Consider the following 19,258-nt stretch of genomic DNA (forward strand, 5'->3'; position numbering starts at 1 on the left):
GCATATGCATTTAAAATATAACTCACACACTCAAAACAATGTTATAAGTTAGGATTCGGTGAACAACAGTGTGGAGACCATAGAGTTTAAAGTTATCAAAGGGAAACACAAATTAATGTTGTGTTTTGGGTTCTTAGCTGAAGACAACTGTGAAGCCACAGGCAGAGCAATGATGCTTTCATGTATCTGAGGAGTTAGTAGAATCTGAAGGCTGTTGTAGGGGAAAGTTGTTCTTCAGGGGTGTGGCTCCTGGTATGTTGCTCATGCTCCAATGGATAGCATCATACACATGCATGCAGGTTCCACACTCATCAGACGCAGTGGTTTATTAAACAAAACAAAAAGGAAAACATGAAGTTAGGAGGTGATATGTTGTGGGTGGTGATCCAGAATGTGTTTGACAGAAGAGTAAGATGTACATACGATCGAAATACATCATACACATTTATGAAATTCTTAAAAGTAAACACAATGCACACACACGCATACAGTCACTGTTTTGAAGGGATGAGGGATTAAAACACGCACTCCATTTCTCAACTTTGGTGCTTTATAGCTTATATAGCATATTTTGGATGCTGTAAGAATTCTGTTGCCAATCAATGGCATGGACCTTGGTTACTGAACTTTTTATTTGTTAAGTTAAAGTTTCTTGTATACTTTCTGTATTACTTAAAGTTGATTTGGAAATGAGGTAGGATGGAGTCTGATGATCGTCTTAGTTACTCTGAGAAAAAAATAACAAGGACAATAATTTCCAAATCGGTAGATACCCAGCGCTTGAATCACAAAAATGAATGGCACTCTAGTTTAAAAAGCTAGAAATAATGATTTTTGACTTTTACAACCTTTTTCTATACAGACATATTTATTTCATAAAATTTATATGTGAATCTTTATTTTTATAGTGAATATAAACAATATAACATATATGGTATAGAGAAGTAGATTACATTTCTTTTATATTTTTATTCATTTTCTTTTAAGATTAGATTACATTATGTTTGAAAAGTGGAAATAAACAAGAATAGGGTAAAAGTATTATGAGGAAGGTTGGAGGCTGAGCAAAAAGGCATATGGGACATAAAAGAGAATAAGAGGCTAGTGACAGTTGACAAGGAAGTCTATGTAGCGACAGAAGGGCGACTGGGGACGGTAATTATGGAAGAGAACCTTTGAAATACACTGTGCTCAGCTGGAAAGACAGATTTATGTTTCATAGGGACAATAGCTTATAGGGCATTTTCAGTATTTTTCTTAAGATTTACATATTTATCTCATGTGCATTGGTGTTTTTGCCTTCATGAATGTCTGTGTGAGGGTGTTTGATCCCCTGGAATTGGAGTTACAGACAGTTGTGAGCTGCCATGCAGGTGCTGGGAATTGAACCCTGGTCCTTTGGAAGAACAGCTGGTGCTCTTAACCTCTGAACCACCTCTCCAGCCCCATTGTAGGGCAATTTTATGTCCTGTGTTTTAAAACTGTTTCTAAAAATTAAGTAGTTTGAGTCAGTATTTAGGTCATCTGAAAATTTCTTTCATGAGTACAATTGTGGTTGAGATTCCCATGTAAATATATAGCTACATGAATACTTCCAATTTACATTAGGTAGATTTTATGAGAGATATTATTGAATCTAAGAATATTGATATTTTTAGAATCTTAGATTGGCAAAGTGTTTGCAGGTAGGTCTTACTATCAAACCTACCTTTGAATCTTTCTTTTCTGTTTATCTGCCTGTGTTCAGACTAGCTTATCATAAATTATTTAAAATAATTTATAAAATTGATAGAGGCCATTGTTTGCTTAATGCCTTTATGGGGCAATTATTTCTTCACTATTGGAACTCAACTATTAGCTATCTCTCTTATGATTAAGTCAAACTATTTACCGTTAGGTGGTTTTATAATCTATATTATTTCATAATAGTGACTTTAATGAAGCAAGCATCCTGTCAGAATTATTGCATTTATAACTTTGTTGATCAAGATTTCCCTTGTGGTGTTATTTAGCATTCAATATATGTACATACACATATATAATTGCTGTATGTATTCATTTTATGTGCTAGAGTCTATGACCTTTACATTTTTTCAAGACAAGGTTGTGTAGTTCGATTTGGCATCACCCTGACTTTATTGTTGACAATGACCAGCTTCTGACCTCGGCTTCCATGGAGCTGGGACTGAACATGCATGTCTCCTTATGTGGTTTCTGTGGTACTGGAGCCAAACCCATGGTTGGCGCATGCTAGGCAAAAATGTTCCTAGCTGTGGTGCCTAACAGTTGCTACTCTATTTTGCTTTTTATTCTTCTCCTTTTATTTTTTTCTTTGCTTTATTGTTGTTTAGTTCTCAAATTAGTTAAGCTCTCTCCTATACTTTACCTGCCCTTTATAGACTTGGAATTTGGCCTTTGTAAAATTTCAGAAACTTATATTTATTCAATTCTAGGTGCACAGTGTCATATACATATATAATTTTGCATAATTTCATGTGTATGTTTGTCCTAATTCAATTCTTTGAAATTTTCAATTTTTCATTTCTCTCTCACTTTCGGCCTATACTACATTAGCTTATTGACATATAAGATAACCCTGGTTAATAACTTAGTACGCTTTTGCCTATACTCATATGATATGCATTCATATAAAACTATAAACTTATGTATAGGTTCTAAATGTAAAGCCACACTAGGCATATATGTACACACATAAGAAGTTTTGAAATGTGGTTATTTTTTGAAATGTTCCTAGTTTTTTCTCAAGTTGTCTGGTAGTTTTAGTTCTTCTGATGACTGTGTAATTTCATAGCGTAGGTGTATAATAACATGCTCAGCCGTTCCCAGCAGTGTGGATTTTCCGTTCCCAGGGTCCTTCCTGCATGAGCAATGCTGCCATCATCCTTATACGTGCATCGGCGTTGGCTGGGGCTTTTGTTCTATAGAATAAACTCTCAGGGGTGGATTTCTTGGCTTGGATATATGCTTGATTTCAGTTTGAATAAGGCTTTTGAGAACAATGTCACTTGTCACATCCCTGCCACAGTGCATAGAGACATGGCTCTCACCTCAGAGTGCTCTGGCACCTCTGAATTTCTGCCAGTTTCGTAGGCGTCGTGATATCCAGCTTCACTTCATTTCTGGACTGCAGACTCCTGGTGAACAGGAGCCCCTTTTCAGAAGTCTGTTGACTGAGAATGTGCCTGTTTGCCAACTTCCTCATAGTCCACATCTTCTTCTCTAGCTGGACTCCTTTGTTTGCCATTTAACATGGCCATTTTGTATATGTAAATTATCCATTTTGTATGCAGACTTTCTTAAGGAAAATGATTTCCATGAATTTATACACACGTAGTACCTTTGCTTTATTTTATCAATATCTTTTCTTCAGATTTATTGCTTAGGAAAAACACTCATTAAAACATTAGGGTAGGGTAGGACAATGTATTAGTAAGTAGAAAACTTTGTTCATAACTGTGCTTAGTGGGGTATAAAAGCTATAAAGTTGGGAGGGGAGTGTGCTCAGGGAAATATCGGCGTAGTTGCAGTATGGCAATGGTAGTATATATGTTCATATTTCACTGCATACTTGTATGAAATTCTCAAGAATAAAAAGTTAAATATTAAAAAGCAAGCAAACAAGCAAACAAGCACCTTGCTTGCAAACCTGGTGACCTGAATCCCGTATCCAATAAGTACATTGAGTTGTCTCCTGCCTGCAATACTAGCGCTCCTACTGCCTAATGGGAGACAGAATTGCCTGACAATTTCGTTATGCAGCACAGTGTCAAAAACAATAGGAGAGACCCTTCCTCAAATTGAAGACAGCAAAGCCTAAGTGATGTCTGAAAAGTTATCCTCTGACCTTCATGTGCGTGCCCTCATACACTCTCCCCCCTCACCATACACACCAAATAACTAAGTAAATAGCTTTTCAAAATTTAGCCTAATTCTAGTCATCCACTAAAAGATTATCTGGCTCCATGTGCATTAAAGCTTTTAATGATCAGTAAATAGATGTTACTATTACAAAGATAAATAACCGAGACTTATTTGCACTCATTTATTATTCCTTGTCAAAATTAGCATATATACCTACACACACTTCTGAACAGGTCTTTTTTCAGATGCAATTTCAGAGTTTATTTTTACTCTATTTTGTTTTCCTGACCACTTGGCCTGTGTTGATTTAAATATAGACCAGTCATATCTTTTTATTTTTATAATATGTTTTTATATTTTGAAATGATGATTACATGATTTCTCCCTCCTATTCCATTCTTCAACACCTTTTGATCTCCCCCCTAAATTCATATATGTCTGTATATTCTAAGTTCATAAATGCAGCCTGCTCAATCCCTATAATGATATTTGTACTTGCATGACTTCATGGCTTCTGACTTGGTACGGGATAACCAGTTGGAGGCTCTTCCCTGCAGAAGCCCGCGTCTTCCACTCCGAGCATTCCTCGGTTGCACATATTCTTTGTCTAGAGTTGAGAGTCTGGGGGGTGTGGCCCTTCCATGTTAGCCTGTCCATGGTGTCACTGTTATTCAAGTCTTGTTTAGGCAGGCAGGTCGATGGGATTTCTTGGGTGTAGCCTCCTTGACGATACAGCCTTACTGAAAACTTCCTGTTTCTTCTGTTCTTACCATTTTCCACCCCCTCTTTCACAATGGTTCCTGAGCCTGGGTGCAGGAATTGTGCCGTGGATGTATCACTTGGGACAGTGCCCCTAGGGTCTTTTGTTTTCTACATTTTGATTGGCTGTGGTTTGGTGTTATGGTTTCCATCTATTGCAAAGAGATGTTTCTTTGAGGAGGGGTGGGTATAAGGACAATACTTAGAATGTAGGTATGCAGACTTAGGAAAGTGTCAGCTGTGGGCTCTCCTCCAGGATGCATGACTTCACTAGGCTCTGGGTTTCCGTGGAGTTTCCATCACCAGAGCATGAATAATATCTCCAGTAAGTTTGCTTCTTCAAAGAGTCGGGCTGTTTAAGATGTCGAGTCTTCCCAGCCTGTTCCCATGAAGGTAGAGATGGGCACAAACAGTGAAGTGTCCATCATTTGGAATTTCAGTATATCTTTCTTTCCATTTTCTTATCAGGGCTTCTGTAAGATGTAGGCTACTAGAGAAGACCTTGACATGACTCAGTTATCAACTCTCCCAGTGCAAGTAATGGATTCTTAGACCTGGATGGAGGGGGGAGGACCTTGGACTTCCCACAGGGCAGGGAACCCTGACTGCTCTTTGGACTGGAAGGGAGGAGGGATGGCGGAGGGGGAGGGAAATAGGAGGAGGGGAGGAGGTGAAAATTTGTAAAAATAATAATAATAATAAAATGGATTCTGTCATCTAAAACAATGACAAATGACATTCTTATATGATTGTTAAATTGTCTCTGAAAACAAAATGTGAAAACATCGATGGCAATACCAACTGGAAAATTGCTGCCTGAAAGGGTAGATGATGGTTAGTACATTTATGCATAAAAAGATTTTTTCTTAAGATGTCCATTAACACATAGCAACCTTAATTAAGGCAGAGAAACTGCAAAGGGATTGCCCTTTGATGACTTCAGTCTACCCAGGGGAAGCAAAACTAAAGACTAGTCTCTGAAATAGTAAGATTTATTGTATGAATTTAGCATTTAACTTAATATTCTGAACTTTCTCAGTAAATTCAAGTCAATATCTTAAGTATTTTGACAATGTGAAGACAAAATGTAGTAGCATAAGAATGAAAATTCCTAAGCAAACTAGCATTGGATTAAGTACTTTAAAGATATGTAGGCATCAGATTATTTGGCTGCCAGATATTATTATTGTTTAACTGCCAAGGCAGTATCTGCCCTCTTGGGTAAGGGCAGCCACAAGAAAAGAAACTAATATATATTCAGTGACTATCTTAGTTTCTATCAAAGAGTAATATTTTTACTTTTTTTTGCTTTTGAGTGTGTACACATGAACAAGTGTATATAGAGGTTAGAGGAAAACTTGTAAGAGTTAAAAGTCCTATAGCCATATGTAAAATCCTTTGATATCATTTTTCTATCATTATCCTGATCTTAGTGTCTTAAATCTTCCTTGGAGCCAAAAAATATTGTTATTATTCAGTTCTGCATTTTCTCAAAATTTCTGTTTCTCAATTGTTTGCTTGCAATTACATCCCCATTTTCCTCCACGACTCTCTCTTGCCAATGCACAAACATTCTTCAGTAAATGCTCTGTGACAACCAAGACGTTCTGCAGTGATGTATATCTCTGTGCCAAGACCTGTGCTTGATGATACACAATAAGATACTGACTGTTGGTAGACCATGTGACTTTGAGAGGGGTGAGGAGAAGGCTATAGGAAGCATTATGCTGAAACCTACTAATCACTAAGAGATAACTTCTGAAATTGTTTTCTTTTCATTTTTATTTCACTGTATGGTGTTTTTGCCTGCATGCGTCTGTGTACCATGTATACATCATGTTTGGAGAGGTGAAGTGAGGGTATTGGATTCCTCTTGACTGGCTTTGCAACTGGGCTGATTGTGAGCTGCCGTGTGGGTGTTGGGAATTGAACCCAAGTCCTCTGGAAGAGGAAGAATACTCTTACCCAGTCTCTAGCCTAATAGTTTTACTCTTTGAGAGTTTCATATAATGTATTTTAAACATATTCACACTTCCCCCAAATCATCTCTCTACTCCTCTATCCCTTCTTACTCACTACTCAACCTTGAGTTTTCTCTTTCTCTTCTTCTTTCTCTTCTTCTTTCTCCTCCTCCTCCTCCTTCTCCTCCTCCTCCTCCTCCTCCTCCTCCTCCTCCTCCTCCTCCTCCTCTTCTTCTTCATCTGTTTTTCTGTACCTGGCCTAGTTTGAATTGTTCAACTAGTCTTGGGAATAGGGCATCCCCTGACATATGATCTACCTACCTGGGTGGTCACATCATTAAAGAAAACTGAGTCTCCCTCTCTCAGCTGCTACCAAATGCTCCTCAGCTCATGGTGGGTTTTGTATCCACTTCCTGACTCTATGCTTGGAATTTGTCTGATGGAACTTACACAGTCTTATGCATGCTATTGCAATCTTAGAGAATTCACACGTGCATCTACCCTGTTGTTGGAACACCTTTGCCTTGATGATATTGACCACCTATGGCTCTTATATTCTAATCCCTTCTTCCACAAATATCTCTGAGCCTAGCATGGGTGTGTGTGTGGTATGGATATCTTATTTAAGGTTGAATACTTCACAGTTACTTATTCTTATATTTTTACAAGTTGGGGGTCTTTCTCCTTACTTCAAGGAGAAGCTAGTTTGATAAAGTTTTTAAGATTCAGATCAGTGGATATATGTACACACACACACACAAACACACATACACACACTTTATATTAGCAAAGTCCCAGTACCAGGAATCAGTTACCTCTTTTTGTGTTGTTGGTCAATGGGGGTCATTACTGGCTGTTGCTCATACTCTTGACTGCTCTCAGAACTTGACAGTAAGATCCTATTGCTGAAGACACCCTATTCTTGAGCCACAGAATATGGAGAATCAAGCTGGTGTTCACATGGAAGCTCCATTCCTGCCTGTTAGCTTTCATGGGGCTGGAAGCTATTATACACACTACCATAGGAGGAAATTGATCCTCTATCTCATCACAGTGTTAGTGCTACAAGTTACAACAATGATGGCAGAACACAGTACACTGACAGATTCAATAGTGACGCAATTGCAATGTGAGCAATGAACCGCTTTTTGATTGGCTCTAAGACTTGCTTGTGAAGTTGAATCCATACTTGGCACTGTTAAGGAGGCCAAGAACTTGTGTCTATACAGGTGGTAGGCCCTAGGGGACAACAGAATTCTGTTATTGTGATGAATGATATAATTATTGTTGGGACATCTCCTCTCTGAGCTTTGGAAATCATGTTCTTTTACATTGATATTTGATGTTAGAATCATGTGCCTTCACCTTCTTTCCAGAGTTAGTGTATAAACTACCATATGCTTCTCCTTTTTTGAACCACAGAGTTTTCACTTTTTAGAAACTATCCATCTGTGGATTTTTGTGACTACACAGGTTAAAATGAAGAGCAAAATGAGTATTTGCTTGCTTCCTTGACTTTCTGTGATATAGCAGGACCGTACAAGGCTAACTTTGCCTAGCATAACCTCCGCACTGCTCTATTCTCCTGGACCCTATCCATGCCTTCGACCCTTCAAAGAGGTTAGAGTTGGAGGAAGCTAGACATTGAGGAGATTCTCATCAGAAATCCTGCCCCCCCACCTTTTAAATCCCTTGATGTTTGTTTCTCTCTCTTTAAATCTAGTTTTATTTTTTGTCTCAGGGAGTGATTCCATCTGAGTGCATGTTTTTATGGCTCTCCCTAGTTTTCCTTTGGACTATAGCTTTTATATTTGCAAACTGGCATATGATATCTCTGCTTTCTGTTCCTGTGCTTTCTTGAGGTTCGCGATGTTTCCCATTTAGCAATCCAACTGTAGGATGGTCAGGGTAAGACATGATAGGCACAGAAATCCCATTGATATGAGACAGAAGGAACAACAGTAACAACACTAATCACCATGCAGTCCTTTTCCTTTCAGATGCAGATGTATTTTGGTGTCTCAAGAGTAGCAAGTACTGTACAATGTGAATTTTAATACATCACTCCCTAAAATAAATTGCTGTGAGGATAAAAGAATAATCGATAACCTTTATCCAGTTCTAAAACAACAACAACAAAATAACTAATAAAGTGAATCCTGAGTTGCACAAAAGTTGTTTTTTAATGATACTTGACAAAGATGCAGTATCCATTACCCACCCACCCCAGCCCTACCCAATAGCTCTTTGACAGTTTTGACTGTGGAGTGGTATTTCTGTCCCGTCATTTTCTTATAAAACGTGTCAGAAATGACTAAGAAACAAGTGAGGGTTTTGTAGCATGCACTCTGGCCCCAAAGAATAGTAATGATAATTTAAGTTCTCTATTTTCCAATAGGGCACATATATTCCAGATGTTCCTCAGTAGTGAGGTCTTCAGCACTTACTCTTTGGCCAAAATCTCCTAGCACTACCCACCCACTGTGACAGTGGAACTGATCTATTGGGAGCTCTCCAAGGCCAGCTGGACTGGGACTGAATAAGCATGGGTTGAAACTGGACTCTCTAACCAAGGCAGACAATGAAGGCTGATGAGAAGCCAAGGACAATGGCACTAGGTTTCGATCCTAATACATGAACTGGCTTTGTGGGAGCGTAGCCTGTTTGGATGCTCACCTTCCTGGACCTAGATAGAAGTGGGAGGACCTTGGTCTTCCTGTAGAGCAGGGAATTTGGACTGCTCTTCAATATCGAGAGGGAGGGGGAGTGCACTAGGGGGAGGAGAAGTGGAGTGGGGATAGGGGGAGGGGAGCGGGGGGGCAATATGTGGGAGGAGGGAGAGGGAAATGGGAAACGGGGAGCAGTTGGAAATTTTAATTAAAAAAGAATAAAAAAAAAATCTCCTAGCACTTTTCACATGGAATAAACGAGAATTCTTCAGAGCATCTACAGAGCTCTGCAAACTGAGACACCAGCATTTGTGATGTATACCTTGCTACTCTACCCTCCACTCCTCATGTCTAGTTCTGCCATTGTCTACTCTGATAGTCAAAGATATGAAACCATGAATCTTTGTTTTTGCTTCAACCTTCAGACGTCAGTCTCTTTCAAATCTTTAATAAAGCCTTTCAGCGATTCTGGCCCCATCCTACCTAAAATAGTTTCTTCCTGGACTAGCAGTGCTATTATTTTTTGTTGTTTTGTTTTTGTTCATAGCAGAACACCACCCAACAAGTCCATTTGGCCTAGTGAGTAAAAGTGAGGATTTTCAAGGCTTTGTGTTTGAATCCATCTCTCCCAGCTTCACATTGTGACTTGGGAGAAACCATTCTTCCTCCAAAATGGCATTCTTACAAGAATTAAGTATTTGTTTATTTGCTTATAAGAATGGAGACAGAGGAGGAGTGAATGAGGAAGGGAATAGATGAGAGTTAGGGGAGGGAACGGGAAGAGAGGAGGAAGGCAAAACTCTAGTCAGTATGTAAAATAAATGAAAAATATTAATTAAATAAAATAATAAAAATCATTAAATTAGAATGCAGTTTCATAAGGACAAGAGTTTTTGTCTATTTTTAAAACCAACTTTACCTTAGAATAGTCTACTCTTTTTGTATATTATTGGCTAATAGCAATTTTTCCTAAGAACAAATCTGAATGCTCTATGAGGGCTATCCGTAGATACTTCATTTTTCATTTTTAAAATTCTCTTCTTTTTTTTTTTTTTTTTTTTTTTTTGGTTTTTCGAGACAGGGTTTCTCTGTAGCTTTGGTGCCTGTCCTGGAACTAGCTCCTCCTCCTCCTCCTCCTTCTTCTTCTCCTTCTCCTCCTCCTCTTCCTCCTCCTCCCCTTCTTCTTTTTCTTCCTTTCTTGCTCTTGCTGACCTCTGGAGAGCTAACTATATTTTTAGAATGTGTGTAGAGTCCTATTGATTACTGATATCATGACTCCACTATTAAGTGTTCTATTTATATGTCTACTGTTTGTGCTGTTCTGTATTTTTATGTTTTATGATAGACACAGTTGATAGGAGACACTAATTAAATAGTTATTTTTCCATTGACCTCAAGAAGATTTTTTTTTCCTGATTGAGAGTCTAGACTTTTAAAGATGGATCCGAGGAAATAGTCATTCATGTTAAATCACCTTGAATAATTTAGTCAATCATTCTAGACCTGAGATTTCTCAACTATGTGACAGGAATAATCATACCTACCTTAAATAAATTTTACACCATTATGTGAGATCATCTGTATGGTGTGAAAAACCAGAATTTACCACATAGTAACACTCAGCATTTATTTTTTTGCTGTTATTACTTTGAAAGATGAATAGATTGTGTAGAAATGAAGAAAAATGCATTTAGGCAGAGAGAAAGTCATTGTTGAGTTCAGGGAAAGGATGAAGCATGGTGTGTGATTGGGGAATGACAACTATTTTTGTTTGACTAGAGAGCAAATGTTGATATGGGGAAAGAATAGAAGGGTAAAGATGTGGTTGTTCTGTCGTACTCAAGTATATAAGGGTAGCATTTTAATATATTTACGTGTTTTCTAATTCTTTTTTTTTTGATACCAGGTATCTTAGTTTAGGTTATTATTAATATAGGAATGACCAAAATAACTTGGTGAGGAAAGGGTTTATTTGACTTACACTTCTATATCTCTGTTCATCATTGCTAGAAGTCAGGATAGGAAACTGGAGGCAGGATCAGAGACAGACGCCATGGAAGAGTGTTGCTTACTGGCTTACTCCACATGGCTTACTTAGCCTGCTTTCTTATAGAACCTAGGACTGTTGGTCCAAAGGTGACCCTACCTACAATAGGCTGGGCCCCTCCCACATCAATCACTAATTAGGAAAATGCTCTACAGGTTTGCCTATACCTTGATCTTATGAAAGCATTTTCTCAGTTGAGGCTTTCTCTTTTCAGATGTCTTCATCCTGTTTTAGGTTGGCATAAAATTAGCCAGTTCACTGGCTATCAGTGTAAACCCCAGGCTGACCTTGAATATGCCGCATTGCCCAGGATGAAATAGAATTTATGATCCTTCTGCTCACTTCTCCAGATGGCTGGGATCACAGGCCTGCATCTAATTTATTTTAGAACAATTTTAACATAATTTATATGTATACAAGTCAATGCTTATTATAGGAATGAGATTTGAAATGTAGTTAGTAGTAGCAAGCATTTATATGATGCTTATACATTTTTACTTAAGCTCTAGACACAGTCCAGTGTGCTACATGTGTTAATTCCAAGCTCTTGGCTCTTTCTGACATATCTTTCTCCCCCCCCCCTCTCTTTTTTTTTTTTTTTCCTGAGGCAAGGCTCCAGTGTGTACTCTTGGGACTAGCAGTGTAGACCAGGCTGACCTGGAATTTATAGACAGGTTGTCCCTGTCTCCTGAGTCATGGGATTAAACATTTCAGTCACCACTCTCAGCCTGAGAGCTTTCTTATCCTCTCTGAGATTGACTGACTTTTCTTTTCTTTTCCTTCCTTCCTTCCTTCCTTCCTTCCTTCCTTCCTTCCTTCCTTCCTTCCTTCCTTCCTTCCTTCCTTCCTTCCTTTTCTGCTTTAAAGAAAAAGAAACAATAAAAGTTTTCTCTGAATACCAGCAAAACACTTTGACTGTGCACTTTTGAAAAGGTCGTGGTTGGACTGTCCACAGCTGGTCATCTTTTTGTTTTTCCTTGTAAACTCAAGTGACTTTAATATGATTATGACCAGTTTATTTTGTTTCCATTATGCAAAATACAAGGTGTTATTTCTTGCCACAAGGATTTCTTCATACCTTTTCTTCTGTTAGGTGAAAGAAGAGCAGTAGCTAGGTCAGGCATTTGAAAATTCTTAGAATGAATCTTGTATTGCTCTAATTGGTTGCCTCCCTTACTCCGCACAAATCCTTATTTGGTACCTCAGGCTTGTCACCTCACTGCTTCCCGAGGAGACAGAGAAAGCTGCTGCCTCTTTGTTCCCTCCCTCCACTCCCACACACATATCAGCGCAAAGACTTTTAGAGTGTAAGAAACGTTAGCTTTTCTGCTCAGTTCTTTATAATCTACAGTGAAGAAGATGGCTCTGGTGACGTTAGTGTTTCTGGGGGCGGAATTATTTAGTTGCAGAGTTTAGGCAGAATGAGAAGCTCCTTCAGGTTGCCAGAAGGTTCTACAGCAGGAAGGGCTTAGTGTTGTTTACTCCTGTTGAGCATCAATGCCCTTAACTGCCCCCCCCCCAATAAAACACCGTTTCTTCATTTGTCCACCTTTATTGTTGGGTTTCCCTTTCTATAGTATTGTTTGCAAAAGCTGTTTTTTCCTGTCTGCTTTTTTAGATCTTAGGTCTTAGTGTGGATAATGCGATTCATTCATTAATTTATTTTAGCAATATTTACTAGAATCTATTATGTTTCAGGTTAGATGTAGAGAAAAATTGAACAAAATTTTATTTCTCCCTTTGTACATTTTATATTCTTTTAAGAGCTGTGTCTGTGTGTGTGCTTGTGCACGTGGGTACCTATGTAAGTGTGATCAATGTGCACACACAGAGGCCAGACGACACCTCGGGTATCAACACCCACCTGCATTGTGTTTCAGGCTCTCTCATTGGTCTGAAGCTGACCAATTAAGCTAGAAAGGCTGGATCAGGAGTCCTAGGGCTCCTCCTCTCTATCTTCTCAGCCCTGAGATTATTCTCTATGGAGGGGTATCTTGCTCAGCCTTGATACATGGGGAGGGGTTTGGTCCTGCCTCAACTTAGTATACCAGACTTTGTTGACTCCCCAAGGGAGGCCTTACCCCCTCTAAGATGTGGAGCGGGGAGGGGTAGGGAAGAGGGACAAATTGTCCTCTGAAACACACACACACAAATCCCACTAAATATAAATTAAAACAAGGAATAACAGGGTGGGCCTATTTGAATGCAGCTGAATGAGCAAGCAAGAGGAAGAAAAGCAGAAGTTGAGGTGAACAGGGTAAGGGGGCTGGAGAATGCACCACATTAAACACTTTGGGCAGAGTTTTCCTCTGACAGAATTGGGAAATCATAGGAAGCCTCTGAGTATAAGAATGACTTGTTCTCAACTGCCCGAAAGGTACACAGAATCTCTGGGTTTGGAAATCAGAGAAGATTTGCTTTTCTAGGTCTGGTTTTCTTGTTATTAGTGTCCATGTGTTTCTTTTCAGTTTCATTGTGTTTAGTGTGTATTGGGGTCAGCAGCTAGAGCGAAGAGGCTATTACTTCTGATACTGTGGTGTCTCTGATGTGTGCAGTCTCATGATTTCTTTTACTGTTGAAATGAAACCAGATGGGTTCTCAAAGCCAAATGGCTTTTATGTAGTGCATAATCTTGAAGTGCATGAAATAAAATATTTCGGATTTCTTTATCTCAAAACAAACAAACAAAGAAACAAACAAAAACAGACCTGTTTCCTTTTTGTATTCAGTCTGTAAAGATCTTAAATACGTGTCACCTACTAAGTCTTGGGATGTAATCTCAAATGCCCAGTGGAAAGAGGTCTGTCATTTCAGCCCTTTGATATGTGTAGCATAAAATTCTAGCTTTGCAGTGTTTCTGTTTTATTTGAAATTTCTACCCCTGCCCTCTTTTCAGCAGTTAGGATTTTAACCTGCAATATGCCATTGGTACCACAAGAGGGCAGTAGCTGAATCAGAGTAGCGACTTTCTGGGCTGTGCTGATGATGGCGGTGTTTTGAAAGGAGATGCAAACCACTCTATCTTATTTTAGGAAGACAAACATGGAACACTTCATCTTAAAACATTTTAGGAAAAATATTCAATCCAAGATTTGATTTTTGTTGGCTTTTCTTGAGTGCTTTTTCTGTGCTATGAATGATTCATTTCTCTCTCCATTTCATCTCTGTTCTACTTTGAGCATATGACCCCCTCTGATTTCATTACATTAACCAATTTTCAGTTCCTATTTATGGTTAGTTTCATCCAAGCCTCTTTTTTTATTTTTATGATATATGTTGCTATATTTATATTTTTTAAAATACATATATATTTAAAAGCATAATATATGAATTTGTTTTCTTCCACAGAGCTTGAGCTGCTGAGCTAAACTCTGCAATTCTAAATTAGTAAAAGAAAGCATTTTTATATTGCTAAGCAACCCCTGAACTGGCATTTAGTGTCTCTTTGGACACTATAAAGGAGGAAAGTTGGCACAGAAGAGCCATCAAGGCTCATCTGGGAGTCTTGTGTTTGGATCTCAGTTTGCCTTTTGCCAGTTGTGTGGCTACGGATAAATTATTTAATCTCTAAGCTTCAAGTCTCTTACTTGTAAAGTGTCAAAATAATAATAACAGTGTAAGACTGATGAGAAGGATAGGTAAGCTATGTGGGGGCCTAGCACAGCCCCTGAAGCTGGTAAACACCGCAGAATGGCACCTGTATCCGTCAAGAGCTTATGGAAAATGCTTTCTCATCTCCAGAACTATCACTTTCTTTCTCAGTAAATAGAAATGAAATGACATGTTCAGGTGAAGCAAATGACCACTTCTAGATACTTTAAAAAGCTTGGGAGAAAAGAATTCTTTAAAACTACATTATATCAGAATGTAATTGATACTCTCCTACCATTTTGTGACCCGCTTTGGGAATTTAAATCTGATAATGAATGAGACAGCATTTTGCAAAAAGAAATTATCTGCATGTGAAAGCCCCATCAACATATCAATAGAGTACGGAGTTATCCTCTCTTTTGCCTATTGGTGGTTTCTGAAGCTATGGATATTTTGGTGCAACTGGAGAATGCCGAGGGAGACTGGGTAGCCCCTTTAAACCCATACAGCTGCTGTAGGGTGATATACCATCTGTTGGTAGCACCGAGTAAGCTTGCCAGTACTCCATATGGACACTTTCATAGAAACAAGGCTTTAATTCAGAATCTTTTTGATTGTTAGAGAAGAAAGATGGGAAGAGTAACTATTTGCTTAGCATTATGTGTAGTCTTTGGGAGAACGTAAATCATGGAAGGTGACTAACTGATGACAAATTGGAATTCAGACAGTCAGGGAGTAGTGAGAAGAGGCGTAATCAGAGAGGGAAATATAAATGGGCAACAAATAGTTTCAAATCTGAGCTTTAGTTGGTAGTAAAAATTGTATTATACCCACATAGCAAGAGATGCAGTAAATAGCCCTCATGAGAATAATGCAACCATCTCCTCTTCTGTTCCCTTTACCAGCATCCTTCTTTTCTCTCTTCCTCTTCCCTTCTTTCCCTCTCCTTATCACTTAGTGCTTTGAATAATTCATCTTTCTGTTTCTTCTCCAAGCTGCCCTCCATGTTTGTAGTCACTGGTTCTTATATAAAAGTGGGCCCTCGGAACATTTTTCCTAGCGTCTGTCCAGTTGTCTTCAAGGCAGACCCTTTTACTTTACTCTTTGTGGCTTCAATCTTGGAGTACACGGTTTAGATCCTATCTTCTTGATGATTTTGCTAACAGTGACAAAAGTAAGGTCAACTAATACTGTAAGACTGATAATTGGAGAACCAGGCATTTCAGGTAGAGGAAAGTATGTGAGCAAAGGCAGTGAATAAAGCCGACTAATTTATAAAGGAAGACTCGATTAGGGACCTTTCAGGCATTATTTTGGACTCTAGAGTGATCCAGCTAGGTAGATATTTCATTGGTTACCCTTTCTCTTTTAAGTAGAATTTGTATGAGTACACAAATATAAGTAGTTTATAAAAGATGAAACTAAGGCTTAAAAATGTCAAAGGACTGGGTCAAGATACATAGTAATAAACAATGTATCAAACATGAGTAGACACGGGCCTAATATTTTATACCTCCCTAAAAGATGTGGGAAAAGCTTTGCACAACTACTGGAGAGTGGAATTCAGTCAAACAGGCGACTGTACCCAAGGAAGTAGAAGAGTTTGATTGAGGTAAGACTATGGAGTTCAGGCTCTTTCTTTAGAGGATGTCATGCAAAAATGTGGTATCATCAACACTGCCGAAGAAGTCTAAGAAGCCAGCATTATGCATGATAGACCACAGACATATACTGGTGGCAGAGAGATTACTTAGGAGGCTGTCAAACCAGGAAATATTCAACGAGGTACCTGGAGAGCTATATTTCTTGAGGATAATGAATGGTGAGTTTTTCCTGTATGAAGTGTAATTCCTCAAGAATACTAGAGATTTATATAAAATAAAATTACATTACATTTATAAAATAACTCAAACTAGTTTGTATAATAAAGGACAACTCTTATTTTAGGATGACCCAGGTAGTCTGCAGGTCCTTCCCAAAGATGTATTTGATCTCTCTCTGAGGTTGACTTAGCATTTACTATGAGTAATTTATAGTAAGACTCTTTGTTGTAGTGCTCAGGTTAGATTTTTCAATACAGTCCTCAAAAATGGAAAGAATGCTTTAGCTTTCTAATTCATATCATTCAAGTGTAATTAAAGGAGATTATGTTCATACTAGACTGTAAATATGAGAGGGCATATCAACCACTCTCTGATTGAGATGGTACAAATACAAGCATAAAATACCACTAGTGTTAATACTAACCTTGAAATATCTTTTTTGCAATTTCATCTCTATTTTTAATAAAAGGCTTTTATGGAATGTTAGTTTTCAATTAAAATTTTTATATATGTATACATTATGTCCATGTCCCATGTGTCCAGATGAGGGTGTAGAATCCCCTGAAACTAGAGTTCTAGGCTGTTGTATGTCGCCTGATGTGGATGCTGGAGATCAAATTGGGTTTGTTTGTGCTCTTAACTGCTGATCTATCTCTCCAGATCCATAGAACATTATTTGCATTTTAAACATTTGTTTTGACAGAGGATGTCCTTATGTAGCCTACGATGTCATGGGTGTCACTATGTAGCTTAGGTTGACCTTGAACTTGTGATCATTCTGCACCAGTCTCTCTAATGCTTGGATTATAGTCATGTTCTATCACACATAATCATAGGTATGTTATAAGCCTTGCCTTCACAACAGACACTCTCAAGCTAATAACCTTTAGCCATATATAAAAACTAACTATGAATCCTTAGTAATTACTGAGTGTTGTTTTATTTCCTTTACATATTTTAGCTGATTTATTTTAAAAAAGTCCCACTTGTCAATCAAGGTTTTTTTTTGTTTTTGTTTTTGTTTTTTGTTTTTTGTTTTTCTAATAAGTAGACAGATTCTTCTCTCCAGGCTATCCAGGGCATCTGTTGCAGTGTTCATCACACTGTGTGGAAACAAAATGCCCAAGTATTTTACCTGTGTTGTGATGAGAGTCTTGACAGCAAGTATCAGAGTTAGTCATGGAGTCACAGTGTGCCTTAGGCAGCAAGCATTCAGTGAATCCTAATGGAACGGATGACTGGCTATTTTTATTTATGCCAGCAAATGATATGCTGTTTTGTTAAACTATAGTGCATGCATACTGTTCTGTAAACCTGTCTTAAGATATCCTGGTGGACCCAAAGCAAAGACAACTAATCCCATGTAAGATTCTGAAGCAATCTGTGAGATGTACAGAAATGAACCATCTCGGTCAGCACATACCTTGCTTTGTCATATACATATTTAAGAAGTAGAATCTGGGAAAACTTTGGGATGAAGGGATGTGACGTAGTTCTCCATCTTTCCTTCCTTGCATATCTTGAATCTAAGTAGTTCTAGGGCTTGGGATCTTGAGCATTCACCTTAATGGACTATTAGCTAAATGTTTTATGAATTTTCGCAGATTATACATGTTTGTAGTTATAACTAATATGTAGGTGTGTAGCTAAGATTGACAATAAATACCACAAGACTATTACTTAGCATATGAATGATCATATCTTATTAACTTAAAAGAAAGTTGTTTTATTTCAAAGTCTTTTGTGGTTAGCCTCGACAGCATGATTAAAAAAAATCAATTTTTATAATATCATATATCTCAATAGCAGAAAAACCTGAATTCTCTTTAATATAGTGTATCAGAGTCAGCTCTAAATATAAATAGGTATGATTAGTTAATATCTAATTGAGTTTCTTAAAGCTAGTCTATAATATGTCAATTTCATGTGATACCTTCAGAGTACTACAGTCTTGTGTGCAAACTTGGCTAGGTCGTAGCCTCCCTGTTACTTAAGTAAACAAGCAAAGTGTTGCTCTAAAGTTATGTTGAATAACATTTATAGTCAGACATCTTTAACTGAAGGCTATTACCTGATGTATGCACAGGCATTATAGGATTAAATGAATCAAAGTAATTCTAGGGCTTGGGAGCTTGCGAATTCACCTTAATATACTATTACTTAAATAGTTTATGAATTTTCACAGATAATACATGTAACTATGACTAATATGTAGGTATGTAGCTAAGATTGGCAATAAATAACACAAGATTATGTCTTAGCATATGAATTATTATATCTTATTTACTTAAGAGAAAGTTGTTTTATTAAGAACAAAACCAGTTGTCCAGACAAGGAATTCTGCTTGAGACTAGAGTATGATTCTAACACATTTTCAGACTGTCAACCTTCTCGACAGATTTTGACTTGTTAGTTTCAACAATTACAAGAACCAATTTCTTAATATCCATCTATCCACCCTCCCACCCAACCCGTACACCAATCAATTCAATTAGCTCATCTACCCATCATCCCATTGATTGATCG

General features: G+C 38.0%; 1 protein-coding gene across 5 annotated transcripts in view; it reads left to right on the forward strand.

The window, feature by feature from the left end:
- Dlg2 (discs large MAGUK scaffold protein 2) overlaps positions 1–19,258 on the forward strand; it is a 1,644,347-nt gene that overhangs the window by 175,365 nt on the left and 1,449,724 nt on the right. The window lies entirely within an intron of this gene.

Source organism: Chionomys nivalis, chromosome 23 (genome assembly GCF_950005125.1).
Source record: "Chionomys nivalis chromosome 23, mChiNiv1.1, whole genome shotgun sequence".
Taxonomy (NCBI): domain Eukaryota; kingdom Metazoa; phylum Chordata; class Mammalia; order Rodentia; family Cricetidae; genus Chionomys; species Chionomys nivalis.